Consider the following 15790-nt stretch of genomic DNA (forward strand, 5'->3'; position numbering starts at 1 on the left):
TTGGGGGAAGAGGGAGGAAGTTTGGGGGGAAGAGGGAGGAAGGTTGGAGGAAGAGGGAGGAAGGTTGGGGGGAAGAGGGAGGAAGGTTGGAGGGAAGAGGGAGGAAGGTTGGAGGGAAGAGGGAGGAAGGTTGGAGGGAAGAGGAAGGAAGGTTAGAGGGAAGAGGGCGGAAGGTTGGGGGGAAGAGGGAGGAAGGTTGCGGGGAAGAGGGAGGAAGGAGGAAGTTTGGGGGGAAGAGGGAGGAAGGTTGGAGGAAGAGGGAGGAAGGTTGCGGGGAAGAGGGAGGAATGTTGGAGGGAAGAGGGAGGAAGGTTGGAGGGAAGAGGGAGGAAGGTTGTGGGAAGAGGGAGGAAGGTTGGAGGGAAGAGGGACGAAGGTTCGAGGGAAGAGGGACGAAGGTTGGGGGAAGAGGGAGGAAGGTTAGAGGGAAGAGGGAGGAAGGTTGGGGGAAGAGGGAGGAACGTTAGTGGAAAGAGGGAGGAAGGTTGGAGGAAGAGGGAGGAAGGTTGAGGGGAAGAGGGAGGAAGGTTGGGGGGAAGAGGGAGGAAGGTTGGGGGAAGAGGGAGGAAGGTTGGGGGGAAGAGGGAGGAAGGTTGGGGGAAGAGGGAGAAAGTTTGCGGGGAAGATGGAGGGAGGTTCGGGGGAAGAGGGAGGAAGGTTGGAGGGAAGCGGGAGGAAGGTTGGGGGGAAGAGGGAGGAAGGTTGGAGGGAAGCGGGAGGAAGGTTGGGGGGAAGAGGGAGGAAGGTTCGGGGGAAGAGGGAGGAAGGTTGGGGGAAGAGGGAGGAAGGTTGGAGGGAAGAGGGAGGAAGGTTGGAGTGAAGAGGGAGGAAGGTTGGAGGGAAGAGGGAGGAAGGTTGGGGGAACAGGGAGGAAGGTTGGGGGGAAGAGGGAGGAAGGTTGGAGGGAAAAGGGAGGAAGGTTCGAGGGAAAGGGAGGAAGGTTGGACGGAAGAGGGAGGAAGGTCAGAGGGAAGAAGGAGGAAGGTTGGGGGAAGAGGGAGGAAGGTTGGAAGAAAGAGGGAGGAAGGTTCGAGGGAAGAGGGAGGAAGGTTGCGGGGAAGAGGGAAGAAGGTTGGAGGGAAGAGCGAGGAAAGTTGGAGGGAAGAGGGAGGAAGGTTGGGGAAGCGGGAGGAAGGTTGCGGGGAAGAGGGAGGAAAGTTGGAGGGAAGAGGGAGGAAGGTTGGAGGGAAGAGGGAGGAAGATTGCGGGGAAGAGGGAGGAAGGTTAGAGGGAAGAGGGAGGAAGGTTGGGGGAAGAGGGAGGAAGGTTGGAGGAAGAGGGAGGCAGGTTGGGGGGAAGAGGGAGGAAGGTTGGAGGGAAGAGGGAGGAAGGTTGGCAGGAAGAGGGAGGAAGGATGGAGGGAAAAGGGAGGAAGGTTCGAGGGAAAGGGAGGAAGGTTGGACGGAAGAGGGAGGAAGGTCAGAGGGAAGAAGGAGGAAGGTTGGGGGAAGAGGGAGGAAGGTTGGAAGAAAGAGGGAGGAAGGTTCGAGGGAAGAGGGAGGAAGGTTGCGGGGAAGAGGGAAGAAGGTTGGAGGGAAGTGGGAGGAAAGTTGGAGGGAAGAGGGAGGAAGGTTGGGGAAGCGGGAGGAAGGTTGCGGGGAAGAGGGAGGAAAGTTGGAGGGAAGAGGGAGGAAGGTTGGAGGGAAGAGGGAGGAAGATTGCGGGGAAGAGGGAGGAAGGTTAGAGGGAAGAGGGAGGAAGGTTGGGGGAAGAGGGAGGAAGGTTGGAGGAAGAGGGAGGAAGGTTGGGGGGAAGAGGGAGGAAGGTTGGAGGGAAGAGGGAGGAAGGTTGGCAGGAAGAGGGAGGAAGGATGGAGGGAAGAGGGAGGAAGGTTAGAGGGAAGAGGGAGGAAGGTTAGAGGGAAGAGGGTGGAAGGTTGGAGGGAAGAGGGAGGAAGGTTGCGGGGAAGAGGGAGGAAGGTTCGAGCGAAGAGGGAGGAAGGTTGGGGGGAAGAGGGAGGAAGGTTAGAGGGAAGAGGGAGGAAGGTTGGAGGGAAGATGGAGGAAGTTTGGGGGGAAGAGGGAGGAAGGTTGGAGGAAGAGGGTGGAAGGTTGAGGGGAAGAGGGAGGAAGTTTGGGGGGAAGAGGGAGGAAGGTTGGAGGAAGAGGGAGGAAGGTTGGGGGGAAGAGGGAGGAAGGTTGGAGGGAAGAGGGAGGAAGGTTGGAGGGAAGAGTGAGGAAGGTTGGAGGGAAGAGGGAGGAAGGTTGGATGGAAGAGGGAGGAAGGATAGAGGGAAGAGGGCGGAAGGTTGGAGGGAAGAGGGAGGAATGTTGCGGGGAAGAGGGAGGAAGGTTCGAGGGAAGATGGAGGAAGTTTGGGGGAAGAGGGAGGAAGGTTGGAGGAAGAGGGAGGAAGGTTGAGGGGAAGAGGGAGGAAGGTTGGAGGAAGAGGGAGGAAGGTTGGGGGAAGAGGGAGGAAGGTTGAGGGGAAGAGGGAGGAAGGTTGGGGGAAGAGGGAGGAAGGTTGAGGGGAAGAGAGAGGAAGGTTGGGGGAAGAGGGAGGAAGGTTGGAGGGAAGCGGGAGGAAGGTTCGGGGGAAGGGGGAGGAAGGTTGGAGGAAGAGGGAGGAAGGTTGGAGGGAAGCGGGAGGAAGTTTGGGGGAAAGAGGAAGCGAGGAAGTACAGACTTGTATTCATATAGCATCCATCATGACCTCGGAATGTCCCAAAGCGTTTAGATATAAAAGATTTGCGTTGCTCAATAATGCAAGAAAAACAGCAAATTATGTTTGATATTCTGTTTACATCCTTGATCAATGAGCCTTTGACTATGTTCATTGTGTCATGTCCAGTATCCATCATGTTTACTAAAGTCTATTTGTAGTCACATATGAAAAATATCTACATCAAAAATTGCAATGCAGAAAATGTTTCAATGGGATAGAAATGGATTTCAAATAAATAGGGAATCTGAAGTCATGCTGTATTTTTATTACATTTTACACTATCGTTTGTTTAACTTTGCCACTCTGCATCCATTTGATTTCTCTTGGTTTCTCACAGCCATCAATTTCCTGTTAGATCTCGTTAATTGTCCAATACATTTCAGTACCTCTGTGATCTTGTTCAGTTAAGTGATTATGTTAATAGCAGAAGAGTGTACCATTCCTAGACACAAAGCATTTTTTAATGTGCTGAAATACAGAGTTTCACAAATTATTATCTGTAATTTATTTTTGTAAATGACGATTTGAGGGCAGCAGTGTAATGAGAAAGTGCACTGACAGAGGTCAGCAGATAACCCGAACCTCAGTGAATGGTGTTAGCAACACTGATTGCAGATTTCAGCTGTCACCACCAGCCAATGACAACATAGAATTAGGGTCAGGTGATTAATGTAATACAATAAATATTGATCACAGATGATGCATCCAATTTATGTTAAGGAACACAAAACAGTCATAACCAATCACCAAATTGGAGCAATAATGTCACCTGTTGCTGTGGTACTGTGATCTAGGATGCAAAATTACTATCTGACTACATGTCTATTAAAGCACCACAATGAGACTCCTAATCCATTGATACATTTTTTCAAATTTAGATATTTATTAGTTTTGAATCATTGCACAACCAAAACAATTCCTCTTTAAAAGTGAAAAGGGTATTTACAATTCTTTGATCGAAATGGAATCTGCATTTAGATCCTTTCCTCCTGAATTTTGTTCTATGCATTTTAATCAATAACCAGCCCCTCATCAATACACATATTGCAATGGTTGTTGATTTGTGTCATGATGACTTTCTTACTGCAAAGAGACATTTCCTTGATCATGGTAGTTGAGGGAAGGAAATAATAGACATCTGCACATTACCTTCATCCCAACGATATCGAGCACAAGTAACAGCCTAGTGTTTTCACAATGGGTTTTGGCATAATTTGGATCCTCACAGTGGCTTACCAAATATTTTTTTTTAGCAGCGCCTCTTTGGAAAAAAAAATTGCTACAATATGGCACACACCAATCGCAGCAAAGTGTATTCACCTTTTTGCAAGGCTTAATAAATCCAGGGATTTCCTAGGACCCGCTCCCGCTCCATCGCTGTGACTACGTCGGGGTTTCCGCTGCACTTCCAGTGCAGTCACATCGGCGGAACGGGAGCGGCTCTGAGGAAATCCTCTATCTGATCCTGAATTTTAAGGTGCACAACAATAGTAGATTCAAAAATCTTTGGGGAGAAATTCGGTATCGTCCCGTTTGGGGCGCAATTATCGGTCGGGCGCAAAGTTTAGCGCCGAGTGCAAATTATCGCCTCTGACTGCAAACTTGGCTTCTATCGCCCCTGGAGGTGATTGGAGCACTAAATCAGGTGTCACACACCTGTCTTAAGGTGCGAACGCCGAGGAGCGAGGCGCTACCTCAGAGTGCTGGTGAAGCTCATGTGATGTCAGTCAGCAATGGAACATAGGCACACTGGCACCAGCCAGTTCTTAAAGGGGAGGGTTGGTCTTGCTCTCCATCCACATCCTGCTCATTGCAGCCTTGAATCTAGGCCTGGATAGACATGTACATCAAATCTGCTTGAAAGAACAATGGAGAGGCCCAGGGAAAGAGCTCAGAGTGCATTCCCCATAGTCTCTTCTAAATCGATGCAAGGAAGGTCAAATCAAAATGAATCTGCAAACTGCTGCTCGGTACCCAAAACTCCTTCACACAGCGTTGAATCTCTCCAGAAGTCTCTCTCTCTCTCAGAATGCGTGGTACAAAAATGTTGCGACAAAAAAAGGCATTAAGCGGTCGCCATTAAATAAAGCTCCCCCAGTCCCTTCCCGACTGCGTAACGCTCCCCTCAACCTGTCGTTGCTAGCAGCAGGCGGTAAGGCAGGGGGCGCCACTCAATATCCGGTCCGGGGCGCTACCGGGGCGTTGCACGCTCGACTGACGTCATGATCTGCGGGCGCAGGAGATCGTGGCGGTAATGTTTAGTGCCACCGCAAAATGTCTGGTCAATTTCGCAAGTGGCGCAAACATCGCCGCGCCTGGGCGCTAGTTGCTTTGCGTCCCATTAGCGCCCTTGGGCGCTAATGGGAGGCGCAAAGCAACCGAATCTTTCCCCCTTTATGCTTACTTGGCTAAAAGAGGCCACAATAGTCAAAATTTGAATCTTTTTTTATCTTTGTGAGAAAATGCAGCTGCAGCCCTGAAAGGATTGCATAAAAATGGGAGTAGAATTACCCATATAAGGATGCACAATATTTCTAGCACATCATTCAGGGATATGATTTACTAGTACGAATGATGTGGGGTACAGGCAAAGGAGGATGGTGGATAGTTAGTCAGGCCTACTGAAAGGTATTATTGAGTCACATTCTGTATGGGAAAGGAAGGAAATGGTCATGTATTTGATGCAGGAAGAATGAAGGCAGGTAATGAGATATACTGGCTCATTCATAGCAGGACATCCTTATTTAGACATTTCCCTGTCCCAGTTTCAGTCCAGTGATTGCTTCAAAATGTCAGCATCCCCATGGTTTTGCCTACTTCTATATGAGTAAGAACACGGACCTGGACTCCACTAGTAGTCTGTTCCAGCAATTAAGTGTGGAATTCACTAGTGTTTCAGCTCCAGGGTAAATTGTGCCAATGCAAACAAAGGGTTATTTTCAAAGAGGAGGATGACACAGCCTACACAGTATTGTGTGTGTGTGTTGGGGATAATATTTTGACTTTTTAATGGTTGTTAATTCATAAATAGAGATAAACAATATCCAGTGATAGGGAAGTGAAGTGCACAAAATTCTGTATAATAATAGACTTAAAGTTGCTTACATCAAGTCTTGATCACAACTGGGTTTTCAGTTCTCCCATGCAAGAAACAAACCTTAAGTGTATTTACAGCCACTAATAAAATGCCTCAGTCACTTATAGATCATCTATACATTTCCCATTTTATTTGGTGCTGAACATTACTAAGATATTTGGTTACTCATAAGGACTCACAAGAAAACGTGTAAACCAATTCTACTGGCAAGTTTCTGTAGGATCTCTATAATCTCTGGGCAATAAAAGCTGTCCTCCTTCCTCCAGTGCAAGCACCTCCTATTGAGTGAGCACAGAGCAGCTGTGACCTGTTCATCTGCCCTTACTGCTGAAGGAGGATGTGTGATGATGAACAACCAGGAGAGAAGAGGACAAAAGAGGGAAACCTGTATATAAAAAAAAATACGTTTGCATGAGCTCAGTGTAGTTCTGCAGGAGAGGAAAAACAATTTCAAAGTGCAGTGCCCAGTGAGCTTAACAACAGAAATCTAATAATCAGTAACTTCAAGGTGCTGACACATTAAAAATACTGTGACCAGGTAATTTGATGAAATCAATGCAATTGCACCATCGTTTTATCATTTTAAACTGAACATTGTCCAAGAAACTGGACTAACAGAAGGAACTAGTGTCTCAAGATAGTGCATGTTGAATTTGTTTCATATTCCTTACATCTGTACCCAACATAACTGATTACATTTAGGGTATGTAAGAAAATGCCATTTTAATATTGGCTGTAGATTGAAGATATGGTATTAACATATTATCTCGAGGTTTACTGAAATGACATTTCTTATATAGGTCAGAGCCAAAGGTTGATATCACTCCGATAATGCAGTGGTCAATACTTTAGCACTCATGGCCAGAAAATTGCAGTCAATATTTGTTGTGATGAGGCCTTTAGGCTACAATCATTTACAAATGCCTTAACCACACAGAGCAGCAGCAGCAACTTGCATTTATTCAGCGTTTTTGACGTAGAGAAACATCTCTCGGTGCTTCACAGAAACATAATCAGAAATAACCGAGCCAAAGGAGGAGATATTGGGACAGATGACAAAAAGCTTAGTCAGAGAAGTGGGTCTTATGGAAGAGAGGGAGGTGGAGAGGCAAAGGCGTTTAGGAAGGGAATTCCTAAACATGGGGCCAAGGCAGCGGAAACATGGCCGCAAACGTTTGGGAGAAGATTTGGGGTGAGGCGAGGGGGGTGCAGGCGGGTGGGCATGTTGGAGGAGGTTACAAAAATAGGAAGGGCCAAGGCCATGTAAGAGCTTAAACAGGAGGATGAACATTTTAAATTGGAGGCCTTGGTGATCAGGAGCCAATGTAGGTTAGCGAGGACAGGGGTGAGGGGTGAACAGGATTTGGTGCTGGATAGGATATGGGCAGCAGAATTCTGCATGAGTTTATAGAGGGTAATATAAGAACATAAGAATTAGGAGCAGGAGTAGGCCATATGGCCCTTCGGGCCTGCTCCACCATTCAATAAGATTATGGCTGATCTTTGATCTCAACTCCACTTTCACGTCCGATCCCTATATCCCTTGATTCCCCATGAGTCCAAACATCTACCTATCTCAGCCTTGAATTTACTCAACGACTCAGTATCCACGGCCCTTTTGGGTAGAGAATTACAAAGATTCACAACCCTCTGAGTGAAGAAATTCCTCCTCATCTCCTCCTCAATGGCCGACCCCGTATCCTGAGAATATGCCCCTTAGTTCTAGACTCTCAAGCCAGGAGAAACAACCTCTAAGCATCTACCTTGTCAATCCCCCTCAGAATCTTATATTTTTCAATGAGATCACCTCTCATTCTTCTAAACTCCAGGGAGTATAGGCCCAATCTACTCAATCTCTCCTCATAGGACAACCCTCTCATCCCAGGAATCAATCTAGTAAACCTTCGTTGCATCGCCCCTAAGGCATGTATGTCCTTTCTCAGGTGGAGGATGGAAGGTTGACCAGGGAAGCATTGAAAAGCATAAGAGATTAGCGTGTAAAATTAAGGCACATGGGATTGGGGGCAAGGTATTGACTTGGATAGAGAACTGGTTGGCAGACAGAAAGCAAAGAGTTGGAATAAACGGCTCTTTTTCCGAGTGGCAGGCAGTGACTAGTGGGGTACCGCAGGGATCGGTTCTTGGACCCCAGCTATTCACAATATATATTAATGATCTGGACGAGGGAACTAGATGTAATATCTCCAAGTTTGCAGACGACACAAAGCTGGGTGGGCATGTGTGCTGTGAGGAGGATGCCGAGAAACTCCAGTATGATTTGGACAGGTTGGGTGATTGTGCAGAAGTATGGCAGATGCAATATAACGTGGATAAATGCAAGGTTATCCACTTTGGTGTCAAAAACAGGAAGGCAGATTATTATCTAAATGGCAATAGATTGGGAGAAGGGGAAGTGCAACGAGACCTGGGCGTCCTTGTGCACCAGTCACTGAAAGTAAGCATGCAGGTGCAGCAGGCGGTTAAGAAGGCAAATGGTATGTTGGCCTTCGTAGCGAGAGGGTTTGAGTACAGGAACAAGGATGTCTTGCTGCAGTTGTACAGGGCCTTGGTGAGGCCACATCTTGAGTATTGTGTGCAGTTTTGGTCGCCTTATCTGAGGAAGGATGTTCTTACCATGGAACGAGTGCAGCGAAGATTCACCAGACTGGTACCTGGGATGGCAGGAATGACGTATGAGGAGAAATTGGGTTGATTGGGCTTGTACTCGCTGGAGTTTAGAAGAATGAGAGGGGATCTCATCGAAACTTATAAAATTCTAACAGGACTAGACAGACTAGATGCTGGAAGGATGTTCCCTATGGTCGGGGAGTCCAGAACCAGGGGTCACAGTCTAAGGATAAGGGATAAGCCATTTAGGACAGAGATGAGGAGGAATTTCTTCACCCAGAGAGTGGTGAACCTATGGAATTCTCTGCCAAAGAATGCAGTAGAGGCCAATTCATTAAATATATTCAAGAAGGAGTTGGATATATTTCTTAAGGCTAAAGGGATCAAGGGATATGGAGAGAAGGCAGGAACAGGGTACTGAATTTGGATGATCAGCCATGATCTCATTGAATGGCAGAGCAGGCTCAAGGGGCCGAATGGCCTACTCCTGCTCCTATCTTCTATGTTTCTATGTTTCTAAATAGTGGAGTCTGGAGGAGACAAAGGCATGGATGAGTGTTTCAACAGTATATGAGCTGAGGTAAGGGCAGGTATTATGGAATTGGAAGTAGACGGTCTTTGTGATGGAGATGACATGGGTTTGGAAGCTCAGCTCAAGGTCAAATAGGACATCGGGTTTGCGAACAGTCTGGTTCAGCCTGAGACGGTGGCCTGGATGGGAATGGAAACGGTAGCAAGGGTACAGAGTTTGTGCAGGACTGAAGACAATGGCTTGGATCTTTCTAATGTTTAACTGGAGGAATTTGCAGCTCATCCAAGTCTGGATGGGTGAGACCCAGTGTCTGAGGAGAGGGAAACATTTACAATTCCAGCTGGCATGGGGGTGGTCAACATTTTAATGAGAATGAGGTCAAGGAAGCACGAGGTGACTACACTTCAAAAGTACTTCATTGGCTGTAAAGTGCTTTGAGATGTCCTGAAGTCGTGAAAGACGCTATATAAAAGCAAGACTTTCTTTCTTTCTTTTTTCATGGACAAGATGAGATCTGAATGGGCACGAGGGATAATAGAAAAACTAGAAAAAGACATGGGATCAGGGCACGAGCAGGGCGAGTCTTGAGGGAGGTTTTCCTTGGTGGGCAAGGGGAAGGCGGCTGAATGGATAGTCTCAATCTTAATGACAAAGAAGACCTTGAGCTCCTCATACTTGTTTTGTAAGTGACAGGGAAGAGGGTTTTAGGAGATAGTTGGTCATGGAGAAAGAAGCTGGGGGTTATTTCTATTCACCAGGATAAATCTGGAGTATTGGCTGCTTTTGCAGAGAAGTGTAAGGTCCGATAATGCTTGGCATTGTCTAACCAGATCTGTTGATGGATGGCTAAGCCAGTTATGCACCAGATATGCTCATAACTTCTCCCCTTGGATTTCAGGGAGTGAAGATGGGGAGGGTGTGATACCCAGGGAATAACTAGGATGGAAGAGATTTCTGGGGATAAGGGCATCAAAGGGGGAGGAGGGTGAATGATTGACCAGGTTTACGGCTGCAGAAGTATCGTGATGAACGAAGGACCAAAGTTTAGACAGCTGGGAGTTGGAAAATGCAGTTGTAAGTGATTGGGAAAAAAGCTTTCTGCAGTAGTGAATGCAAAAGGTTATTGAAAGGGAGTAGAGGGATGTGGGTAGTGGGGGTGGATACAAGGAAGTGGCCAGAGATTACCTTGTCTGTGATTGAAAGCAAGGGAGTAGAGAAGCCATGGAGATGGCAAGATTGAGAGGGTGGCTGTGAATATGGGTAAGAGAGGTTTATACTGAGGGAGGACATTAGGGCAGTGCGTTCAGATGAGAGAGCAAGCGGAGCTGAGATGGAGACCGAGGTTGAGGAGTTATTCAGTGTAGAGACTGAGGGAGGAAAGGAGGGAGGATATCTCAGATAGAAACCCGAGATGGAACTGTTGTAGAGGGGCGGTAGACAACAAGGGATTTTTAAAAGAGAAGTAAGGGAGGTGTTCAAAGGAGGAGAAGGAACCAGAGGAGTAAGGAGAGAGACCAAGGTGCAATTTGATGAAATGGCCACACTGCCATTGCAGCAGTTTGGGCAGGGCAAGTGTTTCAATGTATAACCAGGTGGGGAGGCTTCGGTAAGAGGATAGGTGTCACCACCTGTGACTCAAAGCTTAGTAAAAGCTAGGGTGTCAAAGTGTCACCTCAATGAGGTCATGGATCTTAAGTCTCACTCCAGAGACTTGAGCACAAAAATCTAAGCTGACACTCCAGTGCATTGCTGAGGGAGTGCTGCACTGTCGGATGTGCCGTCTTTTGGATGAGACGTTAAACCGAGGTCCCATCTGCTCTCTCAGGTGGACGTTAAAGATCCCATGGCACTATTTCGAAGAAGAGCAGGGGAGTTGTCCCCAGTGTCCTGGCCAATATTTATCCCTCAATCAACATTACTAAAACAGATTATCTGGTCATTATCACATCGAATATGGGTAAGAGAGGTTTATACTGAGGGAGGACAGAAGGGCAGTGCGTTCAGATGAGAGGGCAAGGAGAGCTGAGATGGAGACCGAGGTTGAGGAGTCATTCAGTGTAGAGACTGAGGGAGGAACGGAGGGAGGATATCTCAGATAGAAACCCGAGATGGAACTGTTGTGGAGGAACGGCGGACAACAAGGGTTTTTTTAAATAGTAAGAGAGGTGAACAAGGTGAGGTGTTCAAAGGAAGCTTGCTGTGCGCAAATTGGCTGCTGCGTTTCCTACATTGCAACAGTGACTACACTTCAAAAAGTACTTTGTTGGCTGTAAAGTGCTTTGGGACGTCCGGCAGTCGTGAAAGGCGTTATATAAATGCAAGTCTTTCTTTCTTTCTTAAGTGAATGGACATTCTGGAGGGAAATATGGAGAGGGGTGTGATTGGCCGGGCCTCGTCTAAATATTTTGGGTGAGCAGCCAGCCTCAGTAAGTGCACACAGGCAGCTTGAGGCTTATGGGACGGGGGGGTTGGTGGGGGCAGCGAATCTGGGCAGCTCCTCCGTGGAGCCGAGCCAGAAGTCACGCCCCAAGGCTCCACAAAAGCGCTATGAAAAAAAATCTTTTGGGGGCTGTTTTTCCGAGTAGCCTCCAGCGATCCCTTAAGAACCGCTGGTTAAGCCGCTCGATGCTCTACCCACTGGTACGTGAAATGGCGCGGGAATCCTACAACTGGTGTAGGACCCCAATTTAAATAATAAGGCTACTGTAGGGCTGGCAACTCTGATTGGGCGTATTCCTGGAGGTGTCATCACACGACCTCCTGCCTCTAACCGCCCCACCCCCACTCTCCGGCCATTTGCTTCCCCCCCCCACCCCCCAACATATCCATCCTCACGACGTCCCGCCTACCCAAGCCAATTGAAAGGCAAACAGGCTCTTAATTACCTGAGTGGATGATGCTTCACTGTCGGTCAAAGAGCCTTTTTATCCCGTCTCCAATATTTTTCTACCTAACAAAGGTTCAAAGAAAATGACAAAAATCACACACAATTCTTTTTAATGTCCCCTGTGATTTTTCAATCCCATGGGCTGCTGGTAGCTGTGTCCTGGAGATGAATCTTCAATTCTTGGAGACTCCAGGACAATCCGGGAGGGTTGGCACGTACCCTCGGCTACCGCCCGTTTTTGGGCAGGAGAACTCACCACTCACTTCCAGGCCAGTCTGAAATTTGCATCGGGTGGGACTCAGGCGGCCAATGGCTGGACACCACATTTTCCAGTGTGAACAGGGTGGGCGGCAGTTGAAAATTGCCCCACCCACCCCCCATACCGTCTGTTATATTTTCCCGTTGATCTGACTGGCCTCGTTTCCATCCTCCCCCTTCAGTTTCACCTTTGGGGAAGACCCTTCAGTTGTCTTGGTCCCACTCTCTGGAACTCTAGATCTAAATGTACTGTGTACAGCAGCAGAATACTTTGGTAGGCGACAGCACCTGAATATATAAAGGAGGCCAGGTCCCAACCTTTTATGGGTCTCCAGAGCAGCTCTTGGAGGCAGCAGTAAATCCATCCCTTCTTACTATTGGCATTGCTCACAATCACTGGCAGCACACTGATAAATTAAAATGGGAAAGCTAGACGTTTGCTCAGCGTTAATATAAAAACATGCTTAGATTACCCTTTTTTCTATCCAACACTAGCTGTACAATTCTCACAGCTCTCTGATTGTTTTCAACTATATATATACGGGATGGTATAGCAAATATCTGGCACTTGGTTTGAGGCAGTAATTCAATTCAAGGGTTCGACTAAGGTTCATAAACCACTCAAGCTTGCTTCTGCGGTTTATGACATTAGAACCATTCAACTGAATTACTACTCTCTAACTTGCTGTCCTCTATCTATTAGCCTGTATATAATGTAAATAAAGTATTTTATCCCTTTTGTATTTTCTGAAAAGGAGATGCTGGTGTGTCAAGCCTTTTTGTAATTCATACATTTGCAATTTATCCTGATTACCCATCTTTTGACATATGATACCAGCTATTCAGCCATAATCAAAATGGAATGAAGAATTCTTAATTAATTGAAAACATGGAATAGTAAAGGGCATTCAGCCCATCAAGAGCTTTTGCTCAGACTGTGTTGTACACACTCTAGCTTAATAGTACACTGACGGTATTTAATTGTGTTCATTACATTTCAAAATTGTACAATTTCACATTCTTGCCAATAAAAATATTTTTGGAATAACTATTTGAGAGCAGCTTGAAGATGAGTTTTACAGTCTGTGTGTCACAGAGAGTCAGGTTGAATGTCATAGTGTAATTTACACAAGCTTTAACCTATATCCTATATCTTAACCGAGCTGAGGATAATGGTGGCAGTTGCACATATACTTGACCATATGCTTCACATTCCGTACATTTCTTTTAGTGCAGCAAGCAATAATCCACATTGCTGTTTAGTGTGGAAAAGCAGAACTCGGCAAGTTTATACTCAAGCACAAGCACGACACACTGGCCTGTCACTGCTGTTGAGGTTGCTAATGATAGATACTGACTGCAGCTCAGGTGAACTGTTTTCCAAGTCCAAACGGAATCAGCAATATTAATTCATGCTTGGCATCCATACAGTGCAATATATCATGCCGCTCTGCTGCAGTGGGACATGGGATTATTGCAATACTGGTTTAAGGAAGGTCCCAATTGTACTTTCTATCAGTTTAAGATCAACCTGTGTGTAATACTCTGTCATGCTGTAAACTATCATTATTTTCTGTATGAGTGCACTAGCCTCAGCTTACATGTTTTGATTGTCTCGCCTCAAAGATGTGAAGCTGGGATTTCCTGCGACTGAGCTGTCAATACAGTTGCTGCTGTTGCTAAAACATTTAGACCATATAGATCAGTGTTTTTACCAGTGAACCATTGCAGATTAGATTCCAGCACTCTCTTGTGTGATTATTTTATCAATTTAATCTTTCATTGAGCACATCGTGGTGCATTAAGTGATTCTGGCCATTGAAGTCAGCTGTGCAGCCCACCGCCACCGATACTAACGCACAGCAGCAACCATTTTAACATTCTAAATAACACTACATTTCAACTGGCAATAAACTTCCTTGGGGGTGGATTGTAATCTCCCACTGATAATTTTACTGGAAAGTCAATGCAAGGGTCAAACGGGATTTCCAAATGTTGTAATCGGGCTGACTTTCTTGGTAAAATTATAGATAAGGGTAATTTCACTGCTAAGCTTTGCTGCAGCAGTTTGGCAGTAAAAAATAGTTTTATTGTAATTAGTCCCATCCCCCCCGCAACACTAAATATTTTTCACTGTGATATATGTAGGGTATACCTTTCCCTTACTAGTTGCAGAGAAGTAAATCCTAATGTGTTGCTGTTAGTGCATCTTTATCTCTGTTACTACTAAATTCCTTGGCATTTTGCGACGCGTGATCTGAAACTGATAGATCCACTTGGAAATTAGCACTTCCACTTCCTCTTGGACTTTTTATGTAATTTGGGATTTGGGCCGTAATCACGCCACATATGATAAGTGTAGGAATTTTTGGGATTTATTGCGGATGTCGTACTTTGTGAAATCATTTGCCAAACAATGACATAACTAGCAACGGTTGACCATGCAGCCTACACCATAGCTACAACACTACTCTCCTACATAGCGGAAAAAATCTATCTTCGTTAACTTGGAGGTGGGATAGGATGGGATGGGGTAGTGCTGCTGCTGCTCTCTGCGAGGCTAATGGTATTGGCTCCTGTCTGGCAGCAGGTTGGTAGCAGAGGGGTGGGGTGGGGTGAAAACATGGAAGAAAATGACATTAAAGGAACGTATGCAATAAAAAAATCTTTAATTTAAGTGATGATTATTATTTATGCTGCCAAGATTTCTTAGGTTATTCTCAAAGGAATTTAACAATTGCTTCCACTTTCTAGACCTAAGACAGTTCATTATGATCCAGTACAGTATTTTCTAATATAAAGGTCTTCATCTCGTTAATTGGTCTGTAATGACTCTCAGCAATCTTACCTTTCAAAATCAGGAAAATGTTATTTAGTGATTACGTTAAATAATTTCCCAGTATACAGCGACAAAAATATTCCTGTCTTGAACTGCCCACGTTATAACTTGAATTGAGATTAAGTTGGCAGCTTCATTCTTGGAGGCTGTGAGGCTGACTGGTGCAGGAAATGGGAATAGCACAGTAGCTGGGTTCTCTTTTGAGGTGTAGGTAAAGACGGAATGCTGCAGTAGAGTAAAGAGAGCTTTTGGTTGGATGTAACCACTGCTATACCTGAAGTGGAAGCGTTCCATTCTCACGTACTGGCATCACTCACCTTGATGAGCAAAATCTGTCACCAAAACGTATTTATAAAATACTTTGACGCATTTGTCTCCCAAACAAATTGTGCACGCTGCATAAAAAAGGAAGTAGGTAAACTGCTTTGAAGGAAAGAGTAATGTTTGAGCACAGTGATATACAGACAGTCACATGCACTATTTATCTTTCACACAAATCTCCAGTGAGGTCTTCACTTTGCTAAGACTCAGCTCACATTGACTTTACTTACATGTAATCATGCAATTATAAATTTTCTATTGACTAGATCTCGTGCATTAACAATTAGCTCACTGGATTATCAGATGAGAGAGGATTTATTCATTATTTAGTTTCAAGCTCAGGGAATTTACCAACACTTGGATACACATCTGAAAACTAATCGGCAAGCTTCTCATTCAGATGCGATGCTGTGTTTATAGATGTAAGTGCAGACAAATCATGGAATCTGGTCTCTGAACTGACTGTCAGCTCTTGCCTGTGGCAGACATTAGTCTTCTGGCTTTCTACCTTTATGTATGAGCCAGATTTAGTGAAATCTCAGAATTATTCACTCAATGCTTGTC

At 45.9% G+C, this 15790-nt stretch overlaps 1 long non-coding RNA gene across 1 annotated transcript; it reads right to left on the reverse strand.

The window, feature by feature from the left end:
- Nucleotides 1-3523: 3523 nt before the first annotated feature.
- On the reverse strand, nt 3524-15391 carry LOC147121888 (uncharacterized). Its single transcript, XR_015075414.1, has 3 exons — nt 14915-15391; nt 11807-11871; nt 3524-6146 (listed from the first exon to the last, which is right to left on the reverse strand). It is a non-coding gene; the product is annotated as an uncharacterized LOC147121888 (long non-coding RNA).
- Between the last annotated feature and the right edge of the window lie 399 nt (nt 15392-15790).

Source organism: Somniosus microcephalus, chromosome 3, assembly GCF_052327205.1.
Source record: "Somniosus microcephalus isolate GS21.2 chromosome 3, FLI_Smic_1.0, whole genome shotgun sequence".
Classification (NCBI taxonomy): Eukaryota; Metazoa; Chordata; class Chondrichthyes; order Squaliformes; family Somniosidae; genus Somniosus; species Somniosus microcephalus.